Here is a 27981-nt window from a genome sequence, read left to right as displayed (position 1 = left end):
GCTTTATTTTTGTTTGTTTGCTATTGATTCTTACACTGTTCATAAAAGAGAATGAGAGAATTTGTCTTTCAAACTATATATATATATATTCAAATATAATATAATATATATATAAAATCTCTATAAGCATTTTTATGAGAGTGTTATCTTCTGTTACTTGGCTGTTACATAGAATTTTACAGGTAAAACCTAGATCGGGTGTTTCTAGGTGTTGCTTTAAAGTTCATAGTATTGTGTTACATTTTAATTTTTTTTGTATTTATGATTCTATCCCCTTGCTTTCTGGATTTTGTTCATATTGCATCCCGTTGTCTTCATTGATCTTTTCAGAGTTCTACCTATTTTATTAATCTTTTCAAAGAGCCAAATTTGGCTTTGAGGTTGTTTTCTTGTTTAAAATTTCATTAACTTTTGCTTTTATATTTATTGTCTCCTTCTCCCTGCATTTGTAGGTTCATTCTTGTTCCTATTCTGTCATATTAAGTTGAAATTTTAGCTCACCAATTTTCAAATTTTCTTCTGTAATGTTGTAAGCATTTAAGACTATAAAATTCCTTCCACGTTATTACTTTGGCAGCCTGTCTTACAAGTCTGCAATTTCTTTTTAAGTGTTTTAAGTTTCCGTTATGATTTTGTTTTTTGACCCACAAATTATTTGAATGTGTGTTTTGAAGTCATCAAATATAGGTGTTTTTACGTTTTATCATTTTGTTAGTGAATTCTATATTAATGAATTGCATAGTGATCTGCTAACTTGGTTGTATGACACTGATTCTTGGAAATGTATTTACTCTTTCTTTGTGGTTTGGCACATGAACACTTCAGTTGTTTCATTGTATGCTTGGAGAGCATGTCCGTTCTTTAATTGTGTGGTTGAGCGTTCTCTATGTGTCCATTAACATACGTTTTTAAATTTGTTTAGGGGGCGCCTGGGTGGCGCAGTCGTTAAGCGTCTGCCTTCGGCTCAGGGGGTGATCCCACCGTTCTGGGATCGAGCCCCACGTCAGGCTCCTCCACTGGGAGCCTGCTTCTTCCTCTCCCACTCCCCCTGCTCGTGTTCCCGCTCTCTCTCTGGCTGTCTCTGTCAAATAAATAAATAAAAATCTTTAAAAGAAAAAAAATTCTTTGTTTAAATCTATAATATCTAATTTTATCTCCTTGACCCAACATATTAGAGAAAGGTGATTGACATTTTCTCTCTTATAGCTCTATCAAAATTTGCTTTATTTATTTATATGTATTAAGTGCATACAAGTTTAGACTTGCTGGTGCATTGAAGCTGTTAGGTCATAACTCTCTTTGACCCTAGTGATGCCTCTTACCTAGTTCTCTTTTGTCTTATTTTAACAAGGTTATTCTACCTGTTTTCAGTTGGTATTGCCAATGATACCTTTTTTCCCATTTTCTGCCTTTTAGCATTTTCATGTCCTTTTATTTTAGGGTGTCTCTTGTAAATACTGTATTGCAGGATTTGTGTCAGGGGAGGGACATTCCTATTCCTCCCCCTTTTCTTGTTTGGGACCTATATATTCTTCTTATGTTCTTTTAATCAACTTAATCAGCCTACAAAATTTAAGGTTAATCAATATCTTAAAACTCACCATTTCTAGAAAAAGTACAAAATCCTTACCACATTTTAACACTAACTACCACCTTCCCCAATCCCTACAATTTACATATTGTTGTCCACAATTTTAACTTCATTTTTAAATGATTCACAAATTTGACATTATTTTCTATAGACAATGTTTAGCTTTAATTACATGTTTATCTGCTTCTTTATTTACTCTTCTTTCTTGTAACTCAGACCTTCTGAATGGAACATTTTTCTTCTTCCTAAGGAATATTTTTTGGAAGTTCCTTTAGTGAATGTTAAATGGCGGTTAACTTAATTTCGGCTTTTCTGAACATGTCTTTATTTTACTCTAGTTCTTGAAAGGTCTGGGTACCCAGTTCTAGGTGGAAAGTTATCCTGGTCATTTTTTTTTTCCCTGCAAAAACAGAACATTTTTGAAATGTCTTTCTAATGAAAAATATAATCAGGATTCTGATATTTATTATGTGCAGGCTTAATGAAAATAATCTTACTAAGAAGCCTCTTAACATTGAACAAAATTTGTATTTGGTTACTGGTAGAATTGCTATACATTTAAAAGTGGAAATATGATTAGAAGAAGTTTCCATACACATGTGTGGTAACTGCCCTTGGGTTTGTGGATAGAGTCACTATTTATAGTGCCTATTAATGTTTATGGCCTTGGGTTTTGTTTGCTTATACTAAGCACTCATTTTTCAAAAACTCATACTTTATTAGTTCTTGGCGGTAAGAGGGTAGACTGTCTGCATTTGTCTTTTAAAATCTTATTTTTCAACCATTGTATTGATTTACATCGGCTTAAGTGGACTTCTGCTATTTCTGCCTGCTTCTTGCTGTTTTTATAATACTGCAGAAGGAAGGGGATGGAGTCCGATATTCGTTGAATCTTTATGTATCACTCACACTATATACCCTGTATCTTTCTTCTTCTAGTTCTTATTATAATCCCACCTTCTATTTTATAAAAGAAAAAATTGAATTTGAAAGGTAAGTGACTTCTCAAGGTGTTATAGCATCTTTAAGTGTTAGAAGTAGGAATCAAAACACAAATGCTCATGTGTATCTACAATTCTAGTGTCATTTAAGTTAAGATGTCCTATATTGACCCGTCCTTTTTACGCAGATCAGCAGGTGGACTGGATAACCACCTGTGTAACTTAATGTTAGATATGCGAAAGAGAACCCCCCCAACTAACAATATTGCTGTACTGTTTATTCTGTGTAGCTTTAAAGACCTATAATTAGGTTTACTTGTAGGATTTGAGATAGCTGTCTTATGCCACGATCATTAAATATGTTTATCATGGGTGTCACTTGTACTTTTTTATCCTTATCACTCCCAGCCTTCCTGTGCTCCAACTCCTGTCCTAGATTAACATGACAAGTCATAGTAAATAACTTTGTATTTTTCCTTTTCCAGACTAATTAAAAAAACTTAACACATACTTTTAAGCCCCACATTCAGACGTATTATTTACCTCTGGGTTGGGAATCACTATTATTTATAATGTATAAAAGGTAGACTACTTTGGTGAGGGGGAAGGACTGTATTCCCTGGCTTGTCCATAGGAAATTAATATATTCTGCATACACTTAAAGGATTTTATAGAAAGAAATGGAAATTCCATATTGTACATACTAGAAACTTTGGAGGGATGTTTAAACATTCCTATAGTTGACTGTAGAAATAATTTCAAGATCACAGGCTACTCAAACCTCAGAACATTCAGATATTATTTCTTTTAAGTTTCTCTTACCTATTCATATTCTTTTTTCAATTTTTCAGATGTGACCGTATGTCTTACATTTGTTAACAAATTTCGCGACTTAATTTTATATTTAAGTAATACGTTTTTTAAAAAAATGGCCCAGATTTGTGTATAAGATGCCTATGTGTTTAGATTTTTAAAAATTAGAGATAGAATTATATAGACTCTTAAATAAATAAATTTTACTTAATTTAAGATAGCCAGGGTTGGGTACGTAAAAATGTTCCAGAAGAGTATGGACAGCTATTTTTAAATAGGATATGATGTGTTAGCGCCATCTACTGTTGAGTAAGAATAATCACTTCTTGGTGTACATTTGGATTTTTCTCAGTGCCATATTCTAAGTTCTGCATATTTCTCGGGATATTCTCACTTAGTTGACCACTTTGTAGAATCTACGTGTTTTGGGATATTCAGATGATATCCTGTGTATGTTCAGGTTTGGCCAATTTTTGGAGATTTTGCCTATAATTCTTGTCAAAACAACAGTGGCAAATTTCCTCCACTATTGACAGTTCAGGATTTTAAAAATAAAGCTAGCTAATTATGCTAGCTTTCCATGTGGCACTTTTGTTTTAAAATTTGCTGACTGATTTACTATTGTTATAAAAAGACTGGTGGGTTAAAATAGGGATTTAAATTGGGTGTTCCATTTGTAGTTGAAAGACTATGGGAAACTATTTCTCAATATGTTGCTTGTTACTTAATTAACTGAAGGTCCAAATCTGCACGGAGCAGCATTAGGTGTGTTGGTAATTTAGAGGGAAGTCTTTGTCTAAATAATATGATCACTTTCTTGGGAGTTTAATTTGTCAATGGAAAGGATATTGCAAAAATAGGTTTATATAATGTACTATTTAAGCTTCAGATTTAGATTCCCTGAGCTTAAATGTTGGCTTTATCACCCGTTCCGTTTGTGATCTTGAGACCATTAACCCTGACTTCTCTGTGCCTGTTTTCTCATCTGTACGTGGGAATCATAATAGTATACCTACCTCTTAGGATTATGTGAAGCATAAACAGAATACTCCTAAAGCACTTAGCACAGCTTCTGGCACATAAAAACACTTAGCAAATGTCAGTTGCTATCACTGTTGTCGTTATTACTATGTTTGTTATTGCTTATATAATCAAAGTGAATGTTTCAATAAATATATTTTTATCTTAGTAACTAATCCCTTTTTTGAAACCTAGGACTTAGGAACAAAATATGTAGCTTAAGAATATAAACGTTCAAAATGCTTACTGTTTCTGCCCATCGTTTAGAGTAGAGGCGAAGTGAAAAGAACAGGCCTTTTGGGTCCTGGATCTGTCGCTTACTAGCCATGTAATGTGCAGCAATTTTTTAACCCAAAGCTCCATTTCTTCATCTGAATAATGGGGTGTTTTGAGGATTAGATGATAGGATGTATGTATAAAGCCATCATTCCTGACATTTAGTAGACTCACAGAACGTAACTATTAACGCTCTTTCAGTACCAACTTACCACAAGTTTATGGTCATGTACATATTTCTATAGTTTTGTTACCCATACTAAAGTAGAATATTAAGCACCCTTTGTATTTGAAAGACTGTTGGAGTTCGAGAAGGATACAAAGAAATTGTGACAACCTCAAGTATAATTGAGGGGATGGGATATACATATATGAAAGGTGTTTAAAATTAATTTGAATAATGCAATCATATTTGCATGCAATTTTTAAAATAAACTATACAGAAATGTTTTTTAGGAGTTCAAAGGAGGAATACTTTCTATACTGGATCTAGCTTACCAATCCCCTACCAACTTTATTATTGTTGCTGTTGTTGTCATTATTATTATTATGGTGGTTGTAGGACATTCCAGGTCATTCTAGGAGGATATACAGAAGATAAAATCTACTCATGGATTATTAGAAATATTTATGATTACATGTTACCTACCAGCTTAGTGGAACCAGGCTGGTGTGTATTGAGCCTGTAAGGTGGGGATGAGGTGTATGTGGTGGGAAATGATCAACGATGAATGTTGTTCATGAGCGTGGGAGCTGCTGGCAAATATAGGAATGAACCCATGAAAGCCTCTGCATCACAGTTATGCCAACTAAAGCTACTGTACTTATTGCATACTAATATAAATTTCTCTGTATGATTGTAAATAGCTACTTCCCTCTTGTGTCCTCTGGGACTTTGCTTCATCAGGATTATGTCCTCTCTTGTTACGTTGAATTTTTGACTCTTGCCTTCGTCACTCCCGTTCACCTGTGCTGCTGTGGTGTGGCCTTACCTCGCTGCCACTCACGCTTCTGAAATTGTTCTTTTGCAAATATTACCAGTAACTTGCTAACTGTCTCAAGTCTAAAAGCTGATCTCCTCTGACCTCTGTCTTGGGCGTGGTGCCTGTTACTTCGTATATTCTCTTCCCTTGGCTCCAGTGAAAGGTGCACCATTCACTCCTAGTTCTCCTTTTTTCTTCTCCATTTACAGTTTGTTGTCTTCTTCCCAGTCCTCTGAAATGTTGATGTTTCTCCAGAGTCTATCATTTGCCCTTCCTTCTTTTCACTCTAAAGCTTTTCTTTGCCTTGCAGGTGCATCACCCGTATGCTGATGGTTGGGTGCCTCCACCTGAGTTTGCTCTGTGGCTTCGGAGTCCTGAGTCCAACTGCGGGTAGTGCAAGGGGATGAGGACACGGGCTTTAGCCCCTCATAATCTCCATCGCTTGTTAACACACTAAAACTTCCCTAGGCAAATATTCAATCTATGTACAACAAACCAACAACAACAACAATGCAAAAACTCAAGTAAAACTAGTATGTCTGGTATGGAAACTCAGCCTCAAGAAGTGTCTGCTAATCCTTTCTGCCCCTGGACTATTCTTTATAGAAATTCTGGAGCTGCCTTTGATCGTCCCCAGTTTCCCTGTGAACATATTTACTTGGACATACCATCCAAACTGGGCTCCTCAGGTATCACTCCTTTCAAACAGCATGCTGCCACAGTTTAACGGTACCAAGATGTACTCTGCAGCATAAGCCCAAACCCCCAAATCATCCTAAACTCTGCTTCTGCCTTAACTTAAGTAGCCAACCAGTCCCAGGATCACTACTGCCTTAATTTCTTTCATCTATGATGGACTTGGCTTCATTATAATTATTTGATTAATGTCTGTTTCTTTCACTAGAAATTTTATGTTCCACTATCTACCATAATTTTTATATGGTAGTAAATGCTCAACGAATACTTTCCTATGTAGAAATAAATTTATCAGCAATCCCTCGTTCCCCAGGAATTAATAGTATCGTCTTATTGTCTTTAAAAAGTCAAAGCACTCTAAAATAATAGGTCTTCTTATCTTAATTTTAAAATGTTATATTAATAAATGGTAATGTTACATCAAAGGGATATATGATAAAATCTTTTTTTTTAAGTTTCTCAATTTAAAAGAAAGTTTTTTATGTTACGTTGATAGATTTTGGAACTTGTACACTTCTAATCCCTTCATTTTTTAAAATGAAGTCCAAGGGCACCTGAGCAGCTCAGCTGGTTAAGCATCTGGCTGTTGATCTCAGTTCAGGTCTTGATCTCAGGGTCATGAGTTCAAGCCCTGCATTGGGCTCCATGGTGTGGAGCCTACTTAAAAATAAAAGAAAAATTTTATTTCTATAAATTTCCTTTCTATCACGTCCTATTATTAATCCAATTTTTCTTATTTAATATTTTTCAGTATTTGTTCATTGTATACTCTCAAGTGGTGGTTTTCTAGTTACATTTTTGTTAAATGTATAACTGTGCCTTCCATTTGTTGTCCTTTTTGAAATAGATTGTATTATTGTGTAATCTATTGTGTAATAGATTACACAGCAGTCCTTTCAGTCCTGAATAAATAGCAAAAGAGAGGATAGTGTGTTCCAAGTTCTCTGGTAACAATTTAATTACATAGGTTTTCCAATGATTTTAGTATCTGACCTAAGAGAAATAGTCAGATAATCAAAACTAAAATTTTCAGATACCTGATCTTATCGTAACCTTTTAACCTTATTTGAACCTTCTGATGATTGTGGTTTGATGATGACTCAGGTTCAGCACTGGGGTGATGAGTTGTCTCATATGGTGACTACTGCTTCATTTTTCTGTCTTGTTAGGCTGAAAACTCTTCTTGAGCCTGGGTTTGGCTGGTAATATTTTGCTCTTTTCATTTGATTGCTTTTAATCTCTCTGGAGTCTCAGGAAGCCAGGTAAACATGTTTCAAGAATTGTATGATAGGGACGCCTGGGTGTCTCAGTCAGTTAAGTATCTGCCTTCAGCTCAGGTCATGATCCCAGGGTCCTGGCATCGAGCCCCGCATCGGGGGCTCCCTGCTCAGCAGGGAGTCTGCTTCTCCCTCTGCATCCCTCCCCCATTTATGCTCTCTCTTGCACACTCTCTCTCAAATGAATAAGTAAAATCTTAAAAGAATTGTATGATAAACTAGAGTCAGTAATTATCAAGTAAGCTCTAAGGGACAGAGTATGTTTCTTTGGCATAGGGGCTTTGTGAGAATTTTTTCAGCTATTCAGTTAGTCTTTGAGTTTCTAGACTACGTCCTGAAGGTTAGGGTTGCAGATTCTAGATAACTGGATGTATTTCCCATTCACTTATGGTTCATCTACTGCTACATCCATTGCATCATTTACGGAGCCATGTGGGGCAGAGCAAGAGGGATTAATTTTTTTAAGCTTTTATTTTAATTCGTTAGCTAACGGTGTTATATTAGTTTCAGGTGTACAGTATAGTAACTTAGCACTTCCATACGTCACCCTGTGTCATCACGACAAGTGCAGTCCTTAATCCCCATCACCTGTTTCACACATGCCCCCCATCCACCTCCCCTCTGGTAACCATCAGTTTGTTCTCTATAGTTAAGAGTATGTTTCTTGGTTTCTCTCTCTCTCTCTCTTTCTCTCTCTCTTTTTTTTCCCCCTCTGCTTGTTTCTTTTGTTCCTTAAGTTCACATATAAGTGAAATCATATGGCATTTGTCTTTCTCTGATGGACTTATTTTGCTTAGCATAATTCTTTCGAGCTCCATCCACGTCGTTGCAAATGGCAAGATTTCTTTCTTTTTCGTGGCTGAGTAGTATTCCACTGTGTATATATGCCACATCTTCTTTATCCATTCATCAATTGATGGATGCTTGGGCTGTTCCATAGTTTGCCTATTATAAATAATGCTGCTATAAACATAGGGATACATGTATCCCCTTGAATTAGTATTTTTGTATTCTTTGAGCAAATACCTAATAATGCAATTGCTAGATTGTAGGGTAGTTCTATTTTTAACTTTTTGAGGAACCTCCACACTGTTCTCCAGAGTGGCTGCACCAGTTTGCATTCCCACTGACAGTGCAGGATGGCTCCCCTTTCTCCACATTGATCCTGCCAACACTTGTTGTTTCTTGTGTTTTTAATTTTAGTGATTCTGACAGGTGTGAGGTGATACCTCATGGTAGTTTTGATTTGTATTTCCCTGATGATCGGTGATACTGAGCAATTTTTCATGTGTCTGTTGGCCATTGGTATGTCTTCTTTGGAAAAATATCTATTCATGCCTTCTCCCCATTTTTAAATTGGATTATTCATTTTTCAGGTGTTGAGGTTTTTAAGTTCTTTATATATTTTGGATACTAACCCTTTATTTTCATTTGCAAATATTTTCTCCCATTCTGTAGGTTGCCTTTTAGTTTTTTTGATGGTTTCCTTCACTGTACAGAAGCTTTTTAGTTTGATGTAGTCCCAATAGTTTGTTTTTGCTTTTGTTTCCCTTGCCTCAGGAGACATATCTAGAAAGAAGTTGCTACAGCTGATGTGAAAGAGGTTATTGTCTGTGTTCTCTAGGATTTTTGTGGTTTCAGGTCTCACATTTAGGTGTTTAATCCATTTTGCATTTATTTTTGTGTATGGTATTAAGAAAGTGATCCAGTTTTGGGTTTTTTTGTTTGTTTTTTGCATGTTTCTGTCCAGTTTTCCCAGCATCATTTGTTGAAGAGACTTTTTCCAGTGGCTATTCTTTCCTGCTTTGTTGAAAATCAATTGGCCATATAGTTGTGGGTTCATTTCTGGGCTTTCTGTTCTGCTCCATTCATCTATATGTCTATTTTGGTGCCAGTACCACACTGCTTTGATTGTTACAGTTTTGGAGCTTTAATTTTTGGTGATAGAGGGCCTGACTGAAAATCTCTACACACCCATAGCACATGTGCATGAATCTTGTTGCTGTCAGTTCACTGCTAGAGGCCCCTGTCTAGCACTGCTTATAAGATGATTAGTGTCTGTGCATGCATACTGGGCTCTCTTGCTGGGTAGTGTGAACAGCAGGAAGGACTAGGTACTGTGGCGGAGTGTGGGAAACAAGCTAAACATGAGTTTTCTATAAATGGTTTGATGCTAACTTATGTTTTAGAATGTGTTATAAATTTTCTATCATTGCCTTATATTAATTATATAAAGAATTGTCGCTAAAAATGTGAAAACATTCTAATATCCCATTATTGTACTTTTTCTAAATTTGAGCTGTCATATTTATTTCTTGTAGAGACAATAGAGCATGTACATTCTGGCGTCAGGCTGCCAGACTCCAAGCCTGACTCAAAAAGTTGCTCACTTAAACCTAGAACCTGGGCATGTTACTTAGTGTCTCTGTGCCTGGGTTTTCCTGGTGAAAAAGGATAAAATAAAATTATCGTGGGGATTTCATGAGATAATATATACTTGATTTAGAACAATGTATGGAGTTCAATAGTAATATTCTGTATAAAAATTTTTTTCTGCAGAAAACACTTGGAAGTAAATTTTCATATATCTTCAAACTTAGGACTTCTGGAATCTTCTGACATCTCCAAAAGAATGTTGTGATTTAACTATTTAAGCATTAAAATTCAAAGTAGTTCAAATTTTAAGTTTTGTCCTAACTTCACCAGATTGCTTGTGAAAGCTATTTTACCTTTTACATAAGGACCTTGTATTCTCCATGGTTTACTCTTTTCTCTCTTTTAAACATCTGTTAGGCCCTAGGGATACAACAGTGAAAAAAGCACGTATGTTCCCTGTCTGCTATATATCCAGTGTAATAAGGGAGTCAGGCTGTCTTTAATCACATGGGTAATTAAATTCTACTAAGCACCGGTCTTTAGATCTATGAGAGCATTTGACAGGGAGAACTCACTGGGTCTAAGGGGTCAGGAAAGGCTCACTTCAAGGAACTTAGATTGAGATCCAAAGAAGGATCAGTGTCATTAACTAGAAAAGGAGAGAACGTGGCAGGGCACGCATTTCCGACAGAGACAGGAAGGAGCCATTGTTATATATGAAGACATTTCTGTTAATTTTTAGAAACTTCATATCCCTATGACTTAAATATTTTTTGTAAGAATATTAGTGTGTGTTGTTTTCTTTAAGGATTTTATGTATTTACTTGAGAGAGAGAGCACCAGTGGGGAGGAAGGGCAGAGGGAGAGGGAGAAGCTCCCACTGAGCAGGGAGCCCAACATGGGGCTCAGTCCCAGAACCCTGAGATCATGACCTGAGCTGAAGGCCGACGCCTAACTGACTGAGCCACCCAGGCGCCTAGAGTATTAGTGTTAATGACTGCATAATACAGGTGTGGCAGTTGCCTCCACCTGCTAGTGTGTGGCACCAGTCCCTCTTCTTAGTATTTTTTGGGAGTCCAAAAGAGTGTCTCGCATGGGTTCCTGCAGCTATCTGGTGTCAGCCACCTGGCATTAGTTTTAATTTACTTCCCTTCTGGCCACCCACTGAGGTTCCGTGGACAGTGTACTTTTGGTGGATTGTGTTGCTGATGCTTCTCTGAGCCATTGTGGAGGCCAGCTGGGCTTGGTCACTGAACCATTCCTAGGGCTCACTGGTGAAGCTGAGTCTGGGAGTTTTATCTGTGAAAAGACTTCACTATTGATTTAATTTTATTAATGGCAATATAGGACTATTCAGATTTCCTAGGTTTCATGAGTCTGTCTCAGTAAATTGTATTTTTCTAACAATTTGTCCATTTAATCGGTATCTCTTTAATTATGGTTATATTCCTTTTTCATTCCTGATATTGCTTTTTTCTGCCTTCTCTTTTTTCATAATTAATCATGCTGAAGGTTTAATGGTTTATTTTTATAGTCTTTTTCACAGAGCCAATAATTGACTTTGTTGACCTGTTGACATGTTTGTTTTCTATTTTAATAGTTTTTGCTGTTATTTTTATTACCTCTCTTCCTGTATTCTGGCTTCCTTCGCTGGGGAGTCCCCCAATTTTCTTGATAAAACCGTAGCCCACTATTCTTTAGCCTTTATTCGAATGCTCGGGACTGTACATTTTCCCTAAGTGTTACTTTGGTTGCATCCTGAAGTTTTGATATGTACTATATTTGTTATTGTTCATTTTTAATCTCAGAAAAGAGGTCTGTTTCTGTGATGTTGACTCTTTTGTATTATATTTTTCTATCACACATTTTCCTTTATTTTCTGAAGTTTAATCAGTTTTTAAAAGGCCCAGTTTTACATTTACTTATGTCCATTGTCTGTTTCATAGTTTATGTCGTTTTGCTTTTAGTGATGTCAGTTCCTTTCACTTTGGTTGATTTTATCAGGCTTTTCCTACCTTCTGCAGTAGCACTGCAGACTGTTCAGGAGAAAAACAGATGAAGAACTGTGTGTTTCCCTCCTCTGCTGCAGTAAAATGGTGTATTTGTAGGACCAGAGTAGAATATCCTTGACACAATTTGCAGGAAGTACTATGAGGCCTTTGGGGAATAGGGAAGCTGGCTGGCTGCTAGTTTCTCCATTTGTCTCGGAGACCTCGATATCTGCTTCGCTCGGTTTTGCTTTGCTTTTCTGCTTGATGTTTTCCAGCCTCCCTCACTTCCCAGTCTTTTCTCCCTCCTTTCCTATCCTAATCCCTTCCTTTATCCTTTCTCTTCCTCAAGACTTCTTCCTTCCATTCCCGAATACTCGTTGTTTTTTTTCTTTTTTGCTCCCACATACAAATATGTTTCAAAAGTTGAAGAATCCCCTGCTGGATACTTCTGACTTTTGGATCAAGGTGAAGTGATCCGTGGAGGCCATATGCTATCGATTTGTTGTTACACGCTAAGAAAACCTGAAGAAAACAAATCGACGCCCTTTTAAACCCTAGAAACCTAGTGAATCACTCTGTTGATAGTATTTTTGTTCTCTCGGAAGCAGTGAGTCGACCGTAAATAAATGGGGTCACTGCCCCTTTAAGGGGAAACTGCCTGGAGGGGCCCTGGAGCCTTGGGACTCCTTCCTGCCGCGCTGGGTCCACAGGAGTGTCAGTTGGCCCGAGTGGGAAGAGAGGCGCCCGGAGAGCGACGGTGGTGTGCGTATCTAGAAACCTTTACTGTAGCCTAGTGACAGACCTGCCGTGAGGACGTCCCCGTAGTTCAAGGCCTCACGGAAGGAACGGCCCCGCCGTCACCCTAAAGAGTGTGTGTTCCCTGGGAAGGCAGTTGGCTCCTCGTCCCCGTCCCGGAGGCTGGAATTAGGTTCAGCTCCGTCATTTTGGTTTTTCCTGCCCTCGTTGGGACATTATAAAAGCTGTTTCTAAAACCACTGGGAAGATTATCTGGGCTTTGTGAAGGAATTTTTTTTTGCCCTTCGGGTGTTAACTGAGGTGAATTGTATGGAGTCCGGTTTTAGTTTATGATTTTTAAAAATTTAGTTGTGTAGCAGCTCTGTCTTTGGTTTCATCCCTCAGGTGAAGCCCTTGTGAGCTGACTTAACACCGTCGATGTTTCAGAATTGTATGTGGAGCTTTTCTGCCCCCAAATAGTACCTTCCTTTATTCATGCTTGGAAATGATGTTAGCTGTACTTCAGGATGTTTCCAAAATAGAGGTCTTTAAATTTATACGTGAAGCGGCAGTTGCGTGGTTCTTTTGAAATGTTCGGAATTTTTGTGAGTGCTTCTTAGAGCTGGCAAATTCTAGCTTAATGTTTAGTGTGTATATAGATATATGTATGTATACACATATTTATACATACATATTCATATGTATATGTATCTACATACGGTATGTATGTGGTGTTTTTGTCTACTGTTTCGATAAATAAATTGATTTGAATTTGGAAAAAGTACCCATCCACTCCTGTAGTTCTACATAAATGTAAAATACTTAAGAGAGTTGGTAGTAATTTTTCAAATTAAGAATGAACTTAGAATTACATTTTTAAAACCATCTAGATTTCAAAATGAGCTGTTAACTGGCTTAGAGAAAATATTTATAGGATTTTTTGCAGTTAGCTTACTATGAAAAGACGTAAAGTTCATTTTATTTAAAGGGAGGTGAATCAAAAGGGTAATGGACAAATAAACTTTTAAGTCTTTCATAATTACATCTATAGATTCACAAATATTAACAGTTTGAAGAAAAGGTATTCATTCGAGCTGAAATTGCAAATAGAAAATTTCTGCTCATCATAAATGAAAATTCCTGAATCTAAAAAGAGAAATAAGCTTTTCGCCTAAATTAACCCTTGCATAGGATGGCAAATTTTTCTAATTATTTTTAGTGAAAAATTAATTCCTTTATTAATTCTAATTTATTTTGATTAATGGGCTCTGTAAACTTTCTAATAAAGTCATCACATGACTTTAGAGCACTAAGTGGACAAGAAATCATTTAATATCTGATTACTAATAGTCAAATAATATTTTTTATAATAATATAAATGTAGGTGGAAAGATTGTTTTTTAAAAAAACATTAAAATAATTTAGATTTTAGTTGTTGACAAATAGACAGTGAGGGGTTATTGCTTAAGGTGTAATTTTCTTAAGAGCTGGCTTGTGATGATTTAAAAAAGACACACTTTAGTTAAACTAAACAGAACTTAGATTCACAAATAAATATCCCACGGAAATGAATGGGTAATTGAAAATATTTTGGATATATAGGATACGTTTCACCTCAATTATAGCATTAAGCAATCTTATTTGCCTACCTATTTTGTGATATGACTTGCCTCCCTGATGATTGGCTTTAGGAGTAACTTAATCCTCTATAAGTGCCTTTACATGTATTGTCTCATTTGGATCCTTGGAATAACTTGTGAGGGAGGTAAGGCATATATTTTTATCCTTATTCTACAAGTGAAGAAATTGAGCCCAAGAGATAGCTACTTAAGGAAGCATATAGCTAGTGAGAATAGGTCCCAGTCTTTTAGCTCCTGAGTTTTTTATATATATTTAGCACATTTAAAATGTGCTCAGTAAAATTTGTCAAATGAATTAGCAGAAATAATCTTCATCATAAAACAATATATACTCATTAAAGATTTAATTAGAAATCTCTTTAATATAACTGATATCATATTTAATTGGCAATTTAAAATCTGATCATAGACACAGTCTGAGTGAAGAAGGTTATCTGGAGAAGTTTATGTCCAATTTTAGGGACATGTAGGGAGAAAATTAAGAAAAGCTGTTCATTTTATCAAGAAGGTTAAAAGGGGAAATGAAGTAAAGGAAGGGCTGTGATAGAGCTTTAAAAGGTGGCGATTTGTTACAACAATGGAATTTAAAGCAGATGAACTTACAAATCTTTGTTCCTTGAGTTTTCTTTAATCTTCTCTTTTTCTGAGTTTACTTTTAGAATTTATAGATGATACCGATATCCTTGTTTTTCCTGTAGTCACTTAGTGGATTATTTGGATTTATGGACAGAAAAGATAAAAGATGGTGGAAATATTTATTTACTTAATAGTTGATCGTTTCATCATCCTTGATAAAACTTTTTGTTTTGTACCTTCTTTTATTAATGCCAGCCTCAACTCTGTGTGGTACAAGACTTTATACTACAAACACTTAGCAAAGCTGCGTAACTAAACGTGGAGCTTCTCTGGGGAAAATGGAAGGAATGGGCAAAAATAGGTACCGCGAAATAAAGTTAGCTGCTTTCTTCTCAAATTCTGTTATACTCTCTATATACTTGTCGTGAAATACTTAGCAGTAGATCATCTCTTTGTGTCTTTCCTACTAAAATATTAAATTTTGAGGGTAAAGATTATGAATTTTTTATTTTTGCCAGGTAAGAACAAAAAGAGATACTTGTTAATTGGATGAATGGATGAGAAATGAGAGAAAAATCGGATATGCTGATGGTTATGAGTATCTGAGGGATTAATACCAGCATGTGAGGTAAAAAATGCTGCTTTATATGAAAAAAAGAGAAGGTTGTGAGAGAGATAACCGGCATTTGTCAAAGAAGTAAATTCAAATGATATGTTAGGTCACAAAAATGGCAGTAGTTGCCCTTTTCTCTTTCCTGAAAGTTTTAATAGTATAAATGCTGCTTAAAGTCATCGTTAACAAAAAAACAATTTAGCCAAAAGATCTGGTTATCTTTTCAGAAACATTTTAGCAGCTATTCTATTTTTATCTTTATAAATCTCTATTCTGTTGGATATGGTGGTTGGAAACTCAGGCGGGCAGGCTCTGACACTTAGTACAGGTTATTTGTCCTCAAAGTCTCAATGACCTTATTAATAAGTTGGGGATAATAAGAGTATCTCCTTCACAAGGTTAACATGAGGATTATTAAATACTATAGATCAGGCAAAGTACATAGCTCAGATTTATAGGAAGCTCTCAATAAATGTTAGTTATTTCAATGAGCAATATTCAACAGTTTTTGACCTACATAAATAGCATTTCCTATGATTCAATCTCATATTACTGTCATCGTGTTTTTTTGTAATTTGTGTTCAAATTTTCGCAGAATGTAAACTTTTCATCTTTATACGTCAAAAGAGACTTAGTTTTCTAGAAGGCATTAATTGTTACAGATGGTGCTCTGAAAATCCCAGTGATCCTACATTTTTATCTACTATTTTAAAACTAACCTTATTTATGTCAGCATGTTAAGAAACTTAATTCTTTATTTTACATTTGTTGAGTCTGAACAGTTTAAGAATTACAAAATATATGTAGTAAAGGTACAAGAGAAATTTACATGTATTCCTACTTCATAGTTGAGAGTTAATCAAGCAATGCTGTGTTGTGGGCAGTAAAAATTTTTCAGTTCATTTATATAACATGATGGTTATTTAACTACAGAAAGAAAAGCATGATCCATAATTGATACAAAAAATTTACTGAGCATTCCAAGTGCTCACGATTGCATTTCTACACTTAAAATGTTTTAAGAGAAAATTTAGTTTTGACCTTAGAAACAATTTCTTTAAGTCAAACATAGACCATTTGATAAATTTCTGTAAGTTTCAGGGATTAACATCAATATTTAAGATTTAAAAATGCTATATTATTTTGATTTTTTTTGAGATAAACACATTTTTTAAAAGCAAATTTTGTTTTAAAATATGAAGTAGTGAAGTGCTTTTGAATAGGTACCACAAGGTGGCAGGATTGTATTTTTGCAGATTCTTTTTGCTTTGATGTACAGCAAACCCTTAGTTATCTAAAATCAGAAGTTTTCCATGTGATTAACTGTTAAGCATTTTATATACCAGAACTTTTAAATTTTAACTTTTCTGGTGGAAAACTTTCCAAACTACATTCTATGCTTTCCTGAATTTGTAAGCAGAAGGATAGGCTAAGTTGCCTTTATCAGTGAGTCGTTTGAGTAACAGTTATTGGATTGTGTTAAGATGAGGTGATAGGTAAAGGTGGTGTGGAGGGAATGAGGGCTGGCCCCAGCAGAGACTGGATTTTTGTGCTCTTAAAAGCTGTGCCTAAAGGCGGGGTAATCAGAAGGGGGAATGAAGCATGAGAGACTATGGACTCTGAGAAACAAACTGAGGGCTTCACAGAGGAGGGGGTGGGGGAATGGAATAGACCAGTGATGGGTAGTAAGGAGGGCACGTATTGCATGGTGCACTGGGTGTTATACGCAACTAATGAATCATCGAGCCTTACATCGGAAACCGGGGATGTACTGTATGGTGACTAATATAATATAATAAAAAAACATTAAAAAAAAAAAAAGCTGTGCCTGACGTCAGCTTGCGTTTTGCTTATCAACATTTTTTCCTATTAAAGTGAAGTGAATCATGTCAAGTGTCCCTGGCATAGTAGAACATGATTGTTTTGTGCAAACTTAAATGGTGAATGAAGGCAGACATTGCCTTCTCCCAGGGGGTTTTGTGACAGGTTGTAGGAGGGAAAGAAAATAAACTACGAGGCCTTGAAAGTTCATCATCAGTGGCCCCTCTAGACAGTGAGGAATAGGATTCTGTAGTTAGGAGGAATGTTAGAAATTGATGTAACTACTTGCATAACAACTTTAAGAAATATTTCTTATAATAATATTTTAGACTCTGAATTGTGCGTAATTTATATGAATGAGATAATATCAATTACAAAAGATGTGTCTAGCTATGAGTGCTTTCCCTGGTGACTCTTTTTCTGATCTAGTCATTGGAGAGCTATTCCAAGGCAGTTTGTGTCTTTATTGGTGATAAAATAAGCATTGGGTAAAATCTTCAGTCTCTTGGACTTCGCGGTTTATTTCTGGATGCTGCTTTTTGCCACAGCTTTTCTGTCCCCTCCCATATACTTCCAGGTCTAGAGTTGCTCTGTGTCTCTGTTACAAAAAATTGGACTATGGAGGTTTTCTTCTGGATTTCTTTCCTTCATTAATTATTTGCATATTATTAAAATGTTTCAAAAGATACTATATATAGAATTCATTGGACCAAATATCGGAACAAATCAATTCAGCCTCATGTAAGCACTAAGAAAGCAGTAGTTGAGCTCTACTGATTAGGGGAGAGGAAGAGGACATGGTCTCCAGTAGCAGCCCTCTGTTTCCCTGGCTCTGGCAAATGTTCAACTACCTGCCTGCTACTTTTCTGCTTTCCATAGTGATCATCGATTCATGGAGGGTTGTGTTTTTGCCTTCATCTTTCATTCAGCCCTTCTGGGGTAACTGGAGATCTCTCATAAGTGCTCCAGAGAAGCCACGGAAATGACTGATAAAGTAGCTCCACCTGAAATGGATATTAGAGCATGGACACTTGATCCTTTCTTCTCAGTTCTCCTTGGTAGTAACAACTTTTTTTTTTTTTTAACTTATAGTAGATGAAGAGGTATAAGTTTCATGACTAAAATATATGGATAAATTTTCCCAGCTTGTAATTTTAGAACGTATACATTTTCTTCCTGGCAAGGTACTGTATGTTTTTAAGTAAAAATAATCTTATTCAAGATTTGCAAACTGTTTTTGTGGATTATATAAAAGATTCATGCTTTCAGAACAGGCTAAACCCTCTCTGTAGCATCAGGACAGTTTTTGTGTAGTTGTACACTCTGAAACTAAATTAACTTTGAGATTACCTGAAAGATCAGGTGCGAGAGCTCAGCTGTGTTAACCTCCTCTTACATGCTCTGCAAAACATAGAAGTATTAGCAAGCAGTTCACCTGAAGTGGTACCAAGTTTGAACATTTAACTGTAAGATAGAATCTCATTAAAAGGATTTAAAGAATTAGCCCACAATTTAAGTATTTTTCTCATTCTAAGTGTAGTTTTAAGATATATTTAATTCTTGTTTTGATGAAGGATTTTTGGGTTAAAAAATGCATTGTAGTTGACTTTTTTAAGAAAGAAATTAGAGTTGGTTTAGGGTAGTTAGTTTCAGGCTTGGAATGCCAAGCTCAAGAGTGGGATTTTATCCTACAGGTACTGTGTAATCATTAAAGGACTCAACTGAATGGGTGACAGGCAAGAAAGTTAAGAAAATTTTAAGAAATTAGCCTGGAAGCAGTATACGGGATAAATTTGTTTGGATCTGGCTGAATAGAGATTGGGACCAGATTGGCCAGATGATATGGTGATAATCTGGAAGTTTTATATGGGTCTGGATTAGGATGGTGGCAGTGGGAATAGAGACAGAAAAGGCAGAGATACTATCAGGGAAGAATTGATAAGACCTAGCAAATTGCTAAGTGTGCTTAAGAAAAAAAGTGTTATATAAAATTTCTATTTTTGTCAGAGACAGAAGTCTTAGACATAAGCTCCTCTTCTATAGGAAAACTATTTCTGTACATTTAGCATATTTCAAACTCTTCATTATAAAGGAGATAATGCTACTTGATGTAAAGCTCAACAATGGAAGATACTGTTGATTTTGAGCCTGATTTCGAAGAATGATATGGCTAAAAGTGACTTTGAAAGATCATAGTGTAGTGGTTCTCAAATACTAGCAGCCTGAAAATCACTTGGTTTATTGGGGGTGGGGGAGGGTGTTCTAAAGGCTTTAGAATGTCGTGGTTAAGAGCGCAGACTATGTGTAGGTCTGCAGGTTTGAAACCTGGATCCACGCTTTACCATGGGCAAGCTCCTTAATTTCTCTGTGTCCCAGCTAACAATTAGGGTCCTTCCAGGAACTAAATCAGATGAAATATAAAAAGTGCATAGGAGATTGCCTGGCACATTGTAAATGCTGAATAAATGGTAGTAGCTGTTGCTATTAATTTATCATTTCCTACCTCTGGAGATTGCAATCCGTATGGATCTGACATTGGGCTCAGGAATCTGTATTTTTAAAATATCCCTGTCTGTGACTCTGATCACCAAGTGTGATCATTGCAACATGCTTTTTCTACCTTCCTATAACAGGACTGTTTAAACTACTCTATCCATTTTTATCCTTTATTTTGATGTTCCAGAGATGCCATGTTGTTAAACGGTATGTGCTACTATTGCAGCATGCTCCATCAGGAATTCCTTTTTGAATAGCATACCTAAATCCCTCTGGAAATTCCTCCAAGCTTTCCCCACTCCCATTTCTCCCCACTTTGTCCCCCGAGTGGAAGTGAGGCTCCTAGCTCTTAGGTTCCAGCCCCACATGCTGCATCTCCCAGAAGCTGAGATTAGTGCTCCTTTGGTCTTAGACCTCACACACAGCCCTACCTGTGCCCTCAGAAATATCCCTATAAATCTTACTGGGGAAAATGAATATTTTTTATTATTTAATTATTTACCAATTACAATTGCAAAGTTTTTAAATGCATAAATAATGCCAGGGTTTTGTTTGTTTGTTGTTTTTTTTGGTTGTTGTTGTTTTTTTTAATTCTTTATAAGACCTATTCTCCAGTCCTTTGATTATTGCTGGTGCCTTCCTCTGGTTTAGTGGCTCTTAGCCCTGGCTTCACATTGAAATCACCTGGGAAATTTTATTTTATTTTATTTACGATTTTTAAAAGCTTTTATTTATTTATTTGACAGAGAGAGAGACAGCCAGTGAGAGAGGGAACACAAGCAGGGGGAGTGGGAGAGGAAGAAGCAGGCTTCCCAGCAGGGCAGGGAGCCCGATGCAGGACTCGATCCCAGGACTCTGGAATCACACCCTGAGCCGAAGGCAGACGCTTAACGACTGAGCCACCCAGGCGCCCCTCACCTGGGAAATTTTAAAACCTACCAATGCTCAGGTCTCAGATAGATCAATTAAATCAGGATGGGCCTGAGTATCTATATTTGTGAAAAGCTTCCCACTTGACTCTAAGGTTCAGTCTGGGCTGAGAAATGCTGAGAAAGCATGAGAAATTGGGCCCAATCTCATCACCTGCCTCACTATAGTCTGGTCAGACAAAGGAATGCTTCAGCTATCTGAGGTGAATAGAGCTTCCCTAGTCTGGCTAAGTATTTGAGGCAGATAAAGAGAAAGCTCGTGTAAGCCTCTCTGTAGGCTCTCTGTGTGCCCCAGTCTCTGTGCTTGAGACCTTTGCATATGCCATTCCTATATTAGGTCAAGGTCCTATGTTACATGCTCTCCAAGAACTGTAAAATTTTCCTTAATAGAGCAGGCATGTCCTCTATACCATGATATGTATGTTCATCAAAACCTCATTTTACAAAATTGCATGCAAAAAATAAGACAGTGTATGGAGAAAACAGAGTTGGGGCCAACCACTCAATACTAAGGCAGGTTTGTAACCAGAGCAGTAAGCGAACAAAAAATCGGTACCAGCTCAATATAGCTGGGCTCTCATGGTAGATATAAAAAATACACGCACAAAAAGTAGGGTGAAATGCCAGCAATATTTTCATTAGAGCAGAGGCGGCAGGTGCTAAGATAAGGCAGAAGGAAATGGAGCTCCAAGCCAGTTGGGGCGGTGGTGAGGCTGGTACAAGAGGCAGCTCAGCTGGCAGGAGCTGAAAGCTGCACAGAGCTTGGGGGGGCTCCTGGTGGAAGCGCTTGCTTTTAAGTTTTGTTAAATACAAATGAAAGGCCTCTTGCTGCTGCTATAGCAACAGAGTTGAGAGCTTTTTCCTTTATTGTTAAAGGTTGCAATTCACTGGCTGTTCTGGCTCCGCTTGTGTAGGAAAAATCCCTGCAAATCAACAAAACTTTTGTGTTATCCTGACATCGTTTTTCCATTTACTAATCACTCATGAATTAATTTGCTTTCCAGAAACATATGCATGTTATGGCAAAGTGGACTATGTATCAGAATTTGTAATCCTAGACTAATTTGTGACATGACTTGACCTAGGCCTTCTTTCCCTCTAGAATATAAGCTCCAGGAGGTAGGACTGGAACTGTTCTGAATTCTGGTCCCAGCAGGCATTTGCTGAATGACTCAGATAGAACTTTTCTAACAAAGTGGTGGGAGCAACTAGAGATAGAAGCATTGAGTATGCTTTTTAAAAAATGGAACAATGAAAGTGACCTAACCTTACAGAAAGTTTAGGAAGTAAAGGAGGAAATAACCCCCGATCTCTATTGTAACAAATTATCCTAAAATTGAGTGGCTTAAAGCAGCAATAAACATCATCTTACTCCATTTCTAAGGGTCAGGAATTTAGGAGAGGCTTAGCTGGATGGTTCTTGCCCAGGGTCTGTCAGGAGGTTACAGTCAAGATGCCAGCTGGGGCTACAATCATCTGAAGGCCTGATGCTGGGCTAGAGGATCCACCTCTAAGATGGCTCACTCACATGGTTGGCAAGTTGATGCTGGCTCTTGACAGGATGCCCCTAAATCCCCTGCTATGTGGAACTCACCATAGAGTTGCATGAGGGTCTTCATGACATGGCAGCTGACTTCTCCCAGAGAGAGTGAGCAAAGAGAGAGTAAGGCAGAATCCTTGTGACTTAGTCTTAGAAATCATACACCATCATTTGTGCAGTATTATTCTCAGGTCAGCACTATTCGGTATGGGGAAGAACTTTACAAGGATATGAAAACCAAAACGGGTGGATCACTCGGGGCCGTTCTGAAGGCTGACTACCACACATATGCATTCATGTTTATAGGTGTCATCATAGATCTTGCATAGTCTTTATCTTTTTGTTCATTTAACATGATATAAGTATTTTCTGTGTTGCTGAGTTTCTGTTATTTTTCATTGACTATAACTTCCTAGTTTGTTTCTAAACATGATGATAAAATAGTTATACTTAATTTTTCTAAAATTCAGTTTAGCAGGCATTGAGTACTCTCCGTGTACATAGCTAAGCATTTTAAATTTGCCAATGTATTCTTGAATATATGAACGTGTATACTGTGTATATACATATAAAATACCTCAATTATGAGTATAGTAAGCAGTACAGAAAATGATTGGGTTTTTTTTTCTTTCATGATTTAATCTACTGTTCTGGCGTTGTTCTCTGACAATTACTATGACTGGATTGCAGGTAAGGTTTCTTTTAAACTTTTTCTTCTTATATCTAAGAGCAAATGAATATACATTTGCAAATACGATTTTTTCATGAAATCCTCTAATAATATGCCACACATTTAAGGATTTAGACATTTTTTGAAGGCCATCTTGGAAGAGAAAACAGTTTTCTTTCTATAAACTTCCTGATGAAATTCAGTAGTTAATCTGAATTTATTCTCATTGACCCATATCTGACTTAAAATGTATAGTGTTCTTATACGTGGGCTGTTTACCATCTTAACTTTTAATTAGAGTCAGAAGTGCACCCAGTTTCTGAGCTGCAGTTCAGCTAGAACTATTGTTTTTATAATTCTGGGTAGACTGAAGATTAATGCAGGTATGTCAGAAGTTTGTGTATATGTCAAGTGAGTTGAATTTGATTTATAGATGTTAGATCATTACCATTTTTCAAAGAAATTTTTATGGACTTTTAAACTGAAATTCTTTAATTTTAGGAAACCACATATAGGTTTTATATCCATTTATACTTCTTTCCTTAAGCTTATACACAGATGGTGAAGTCCATTTTGTTACTTTGTCAAGTAAAATTGATCCCTTTGGTCAAACACTTGAGAATTTATGTGCAGTGTTTTCTTATATGATCAACTTTAGTTTTAGGATCAGTCAGAGGAAGGTCTAAAATTATTAAGTGAATCTCTTTCATCGAAAAGAATGACATGATTTCAATTATATTTTAATTTCTCAAGCTCTTAATAAATATAACGTACATCTAAAATCTTGTTTATAATTACACATTAATTTTTTATATGTTATATATATTATGCATAAGCTTGCTTTTCACAGATAACAGAGCTTCTAAGTATTTCCAGACACATTTACTATCTTAATGGACATTATATTGGATTGCATTAAATTGCATTGGTTTCTTTCCTTGTTCCTTACTCTCTTCCACTCTAGTTTTAGAACTTTTACGTTATTTTTTGTCCTTTTGAGGCTCTCTCTAAATTCTTTACATCCTCTTTTTTCATGTGGAAATAGTCTATATCAAGGTCTTTAAACACCCAGATAAATACCATAAGTAGGATAACTTACAGTATCTTGTATCTTGTAATAATAGACTTTTAAATCCCATTTATATATCTTTGTATTATATAAGATTTATTTTTATTTGGATTTTGGTGTTGTACTTGTGCTCATTGCATTTGCGGCTTGTAAATGATTTGTCGGGGGAGATGACCCTCTAACTAAAAGTAGTACAGGCCAGAGTATATCTTGAACATTTGCTATGAGATGATCACAGAGAGAAGGACTCAGAAGCCTTGCTAGAAATACATCATTGCTATTTTCTTTTGTTGTCCAAAGTCTGCTCTTATTTTCTGTAAAAGAGATTACAGGAGGCCGTTGTGCTGTAGAGTTTACGAGTTTACGGAGCTATATTTTCTGTTACGCAGTACCTCTCTAAAAACGCTCGTATGTGAAGTAGGTGTTTGATGTTTTATGACTTGAACAAAACAAGGTGCTTAGTTAAATGATAGTAATTGTTATTTTGCTGAAATAACAGTCATGTATATGTATGTTAGCAATTTAGGAGTCACCAGTCTGGATTATTTTTATTGTATAATGGTTTCTGTGTAATATCTATACTTATTTGTTATAGTGATAGAATCATTTGAAGTAATGATTATATTTTGGTAACTTGGCTTTCTTTAAAATCACTGCCTAGCTGCCTTAAAGGGTTAAGACCCTTTACCAGAATTTCTTCCTAGTCTCTGCTTTTGTCCTTCTTCCTTTCAGCCTTCATGCTGTATGTGGAATCACCTTTCTGAAATCCATAACACTCCCCTGTAGTAATGCCTTCAGTGTTTGCTCTCATTTCCTAGAGGCAGTGTTGATATTTGGCTGATTTGCACTAGTAGGGTGAAATTGGCTGTTTACAACCAGCATCTATTCTGATTGCCTGGGGCTCATGTGTTGTGGGATAAATTTCAGATTTCTTAGGAGTGTTTTCAAGATTTTGGGTACTTGGAAGATCTTTAAATACTACTGCCTCCATTTTCTACCATACCGTAATTATTTCAGATCTCCCTACTTTTTGGCTTTCACAAAGCTGCTTTGCCTTTCTGCCTGTTTTGGACATGCTTTTCATTTTCCTTGAAATATTTTCTCTTTTTTTGGTCTAACGATTTTAAGATTATTAATGAAGATTTAATTTAGGAGAAAATTCCTTTGTGAAACCTTTCCTAACTACCCAACACCTACAATCTTCTCCCCACCCCCACCCGCCTTACTTGTTTACCTCGTCCTATGCTCTCTTTGGTACCTGTGACACCTGAGATATCATACTTATTTCTTTGTACTTGAATTATTGCTTGCAAGTCTACCACCCTTCCTGGACTATGGAGCTATCACAGTGCTTAGCACAGGTGGTCCACTAAAGAAATAATTTAAATACAGTGAACCAGACAGACCTGAATTCAAATTCCAGGTCTGTCATTTAACAGCAGTGGTCAAATTAACTTTTACTTGTCTCAGTTTGCTCGTCTGTATATGTGATGGTAACAGAGGTGAGCTGACTACTAAACGAGATGATATGTAGAGTGCTTACTGCATTGCCTGGTGTATAGTTGTTCAATTTTCCTAGTTAAATTCAGTTTAAAAGTTTTGTCTTGCCTTTTATTTTTCTCTTTGAACTTTAATCTGTAACAAGAAAGCAGTTTTTATCTGATAACATTTCTCCCTTCTAGTGCTCTGTGGTAAAACTGGATGATGAGTGATACCACTCCTGCTGCTAAGGAAAAACATTGTCTACAAATTTCTAGTTTTTTAGAAGAGGGGTGCTTTACTCTTCAAGGGAGCCCAGTGACTAGCCCAATGCCAGGCACAAAATATTTGTGAAAGAATATGCAATAGATATTTGTGCCAGGGAGCTATCATGGGAAAGAATGACTGTCTTCTCTTCCTTGTTCTGGGCATGAGGTCACTTGATTTCTTGCTGGAGGAACAGGCATACCACAGTCATGGGAAAAGAAGACGTAGAAGCTGATGAGGAGTTCCCCTCCTTAGCTTTTCCTTGAGGAGAGACTAAGATGGTACAAACAGCTTTTCTGAAGGAGGCTACCAGGAGCATCACATAGTTTGGGACATTAAGTAAATTGGTGAGGGAAAAAAAGAGGGGATTCTCTTTAATCATATAAAACAAAAATATTAGGAATCACTCTGTGAAATAATTCATCATATCACAGAGATTAAAACAAAACTTGAGTTGCTCTTTTACCAAAACAATGAAATCTTCATTGGTTCTTGGGATGATTATTATGATTTGTTCTTAGGATAATTATTATATGGTTAGGGGAAAATAAAGCAAGTCGTGTGAGGTGATTCTCAAAGCTGAAACATTTTCTTTTGGATATAATCTGTAACAATACTGTTTATATTAGACTATTTTCAATAAATTTTCTACTTTAAATTAAAGTAAGTGGAGAAATGTGTTGACCTCTCTTGATTAAACCCAGTATGACTGAAGCTGAAAATAGTCCAGACCACAAGGTCATACACAGCCTTAAATGCACACCTTATTGTTGCGGTAAACGCCAGGTTCTCTGCTTGTGTTATCTCCTATCTCCTCATTTTACATAGGAAGAAATAAGTTTTGGAAATTTGAATTAAAGTCTAACTCCAAAGCTCAAAATCTGCTTGTTACTCTTTAAAGTTGCGTTTAAAGGGGTGCCTGGGTGGCTCAGTCTGTTAACTGACTCTTGATTTCGGCTCAGATCATGATCTCAGGGTCATGAGATCAAGCCCTGCGACAGGCTTGGTGCTGAGCATGGAGCCTGCTTCAGATTCTCTCTCTCTTTCTCTCCCTCTGCCCCTCCCCACCTTAAAAAAAAATTGCATTTAAAAAGTCAGTTCTAAGCAGGGTGTAGACTGAGCTTTACAAGTACATATCTAGACTTAAATGACCAAAATAACATCATAGATACTTTTAAGGGTTATTTGGAAGCCACGTTTTAATTGGAATCAGAAAGAGTAATCCTGGGGCACCTGGATGGCTCAGTCAGTTAAGTGTCTGCCTTTGGCTCTGGTCATGATTCCGGAGTCCTGGGATCAAGCCCTGCATCGGGCTCCCTGCTCAGCAGGCAGCCTGCTTCTCCCTCTCCTCCCTTCTTGTGCTCTCTCTCTCTCTGTCTCTCTCTCTCTCACTCGCTATCTCTGTCTCTCTCTCTTTCAAATAAGTAAATAAAATCTTAAAAAAAAAAAAAAAAAAAGAAGAAGCAGCAGCCAGAATCATTTTGGTTTTACATCTCTTAGGCCATGTAGAATCTTGCTATTAAGAGACCGTGGAGAATTTTTACTGATGTCAGAATCTTAGTGAGAAACATTAGGAGGGTAAATGTAATAGAAATAGACTCGGAAATAATCAAAGCCTTCACTAATCTGTTTAAAAGGTGAAAGTAGATCCTAGAACTTTTTCTATTTTAAAATAAGGAGACCTTGAAATCCACAGAAACTTAATTTTCCAAGTCCACCAATAACATAAGACAGCGTGGGGAGACCTAGATCAAATGTATGCATTTAAAATAGATAACCTGTGTCATCAAAATAGAAAATTTGATCCAATATAGAGCCTCCTTCTTAACTTTCATACCATTCCTGGAAATTCTGCAGTTCCCTCGTCTGCATTCTGCCTCTTCTGATAGCTGAAGTCTTTGGAAATTATAAAGATGTTTGAAACTACCAAGCCAGCCACTACTGGCACTAAAAGAAGCAGCTTCTGCAGGATTTGGAGATTTCTAGTTGAAGTTTTGGTCAATAGATAGTGCTTTCTCTTTGATTGGGAGGAAGGTCATTCCTGTTTGTTTCTGTTTGCTCTTCAGTCTGTATACTCAACAATCTTCCCGTTTCTTCTGTTTCTTTAGAGGTTGTTCTTACTGACTTCACAGCACTTGAGGTTGCTGTAAGCCATAGAAGTTTCCTTTATTTTCATGGGTTA

At 36.5% G+C, this 27981-nt stretch overlaps 1 protein-coding gene across 2 annotated transcripts in view; it reads left to right on the top strand.

Annotated features, from left to right (window-relative positions):
* The window catches only part of TSC22D1 (TSC22 domain family member 1), a 131447-nt gene that overhangs the window by 78618 nt on the left and 24848 nt on the right, over positions 1–27981 (top strand). The window contains exon 1 of one of the 2 annotated variants that reach the window (XM_048215537.2): positions 12649–12726. The exons of the other annotated variant lie outside the window; for it this stretch is intronic. The gene's annotated coding sequence lies outside the window, so the exon portion shown is untranslated. Of the gene's footprint in view, positions 1–12648; positions 12727–27981 lie in introns of those variants that run through there. 2 annotated transcript variants of the gene reach the window in all.

Source organism: Ursus arctos, unplaced genomic scaffold (assembly GCF_023065955.2).
Source record: "Ursus arctos isolate Adak ecotype North America unplaced genomic scaffold, UrsArc2.0 scaffold_10, whole genome shotgun sequence".
In the NCBI taxonomy this organism is placed as follows: Eukaryota; Metazoa; Chordata; class Mammalia; order Carnivora; family Ursidae; genus Ursus; species Ursus arctos.
The sequence above is the reverse complement of the archived record's forward strand: the minus strand, read 5'-3'. Positions and strand labels throughout refer to the sequence as shown.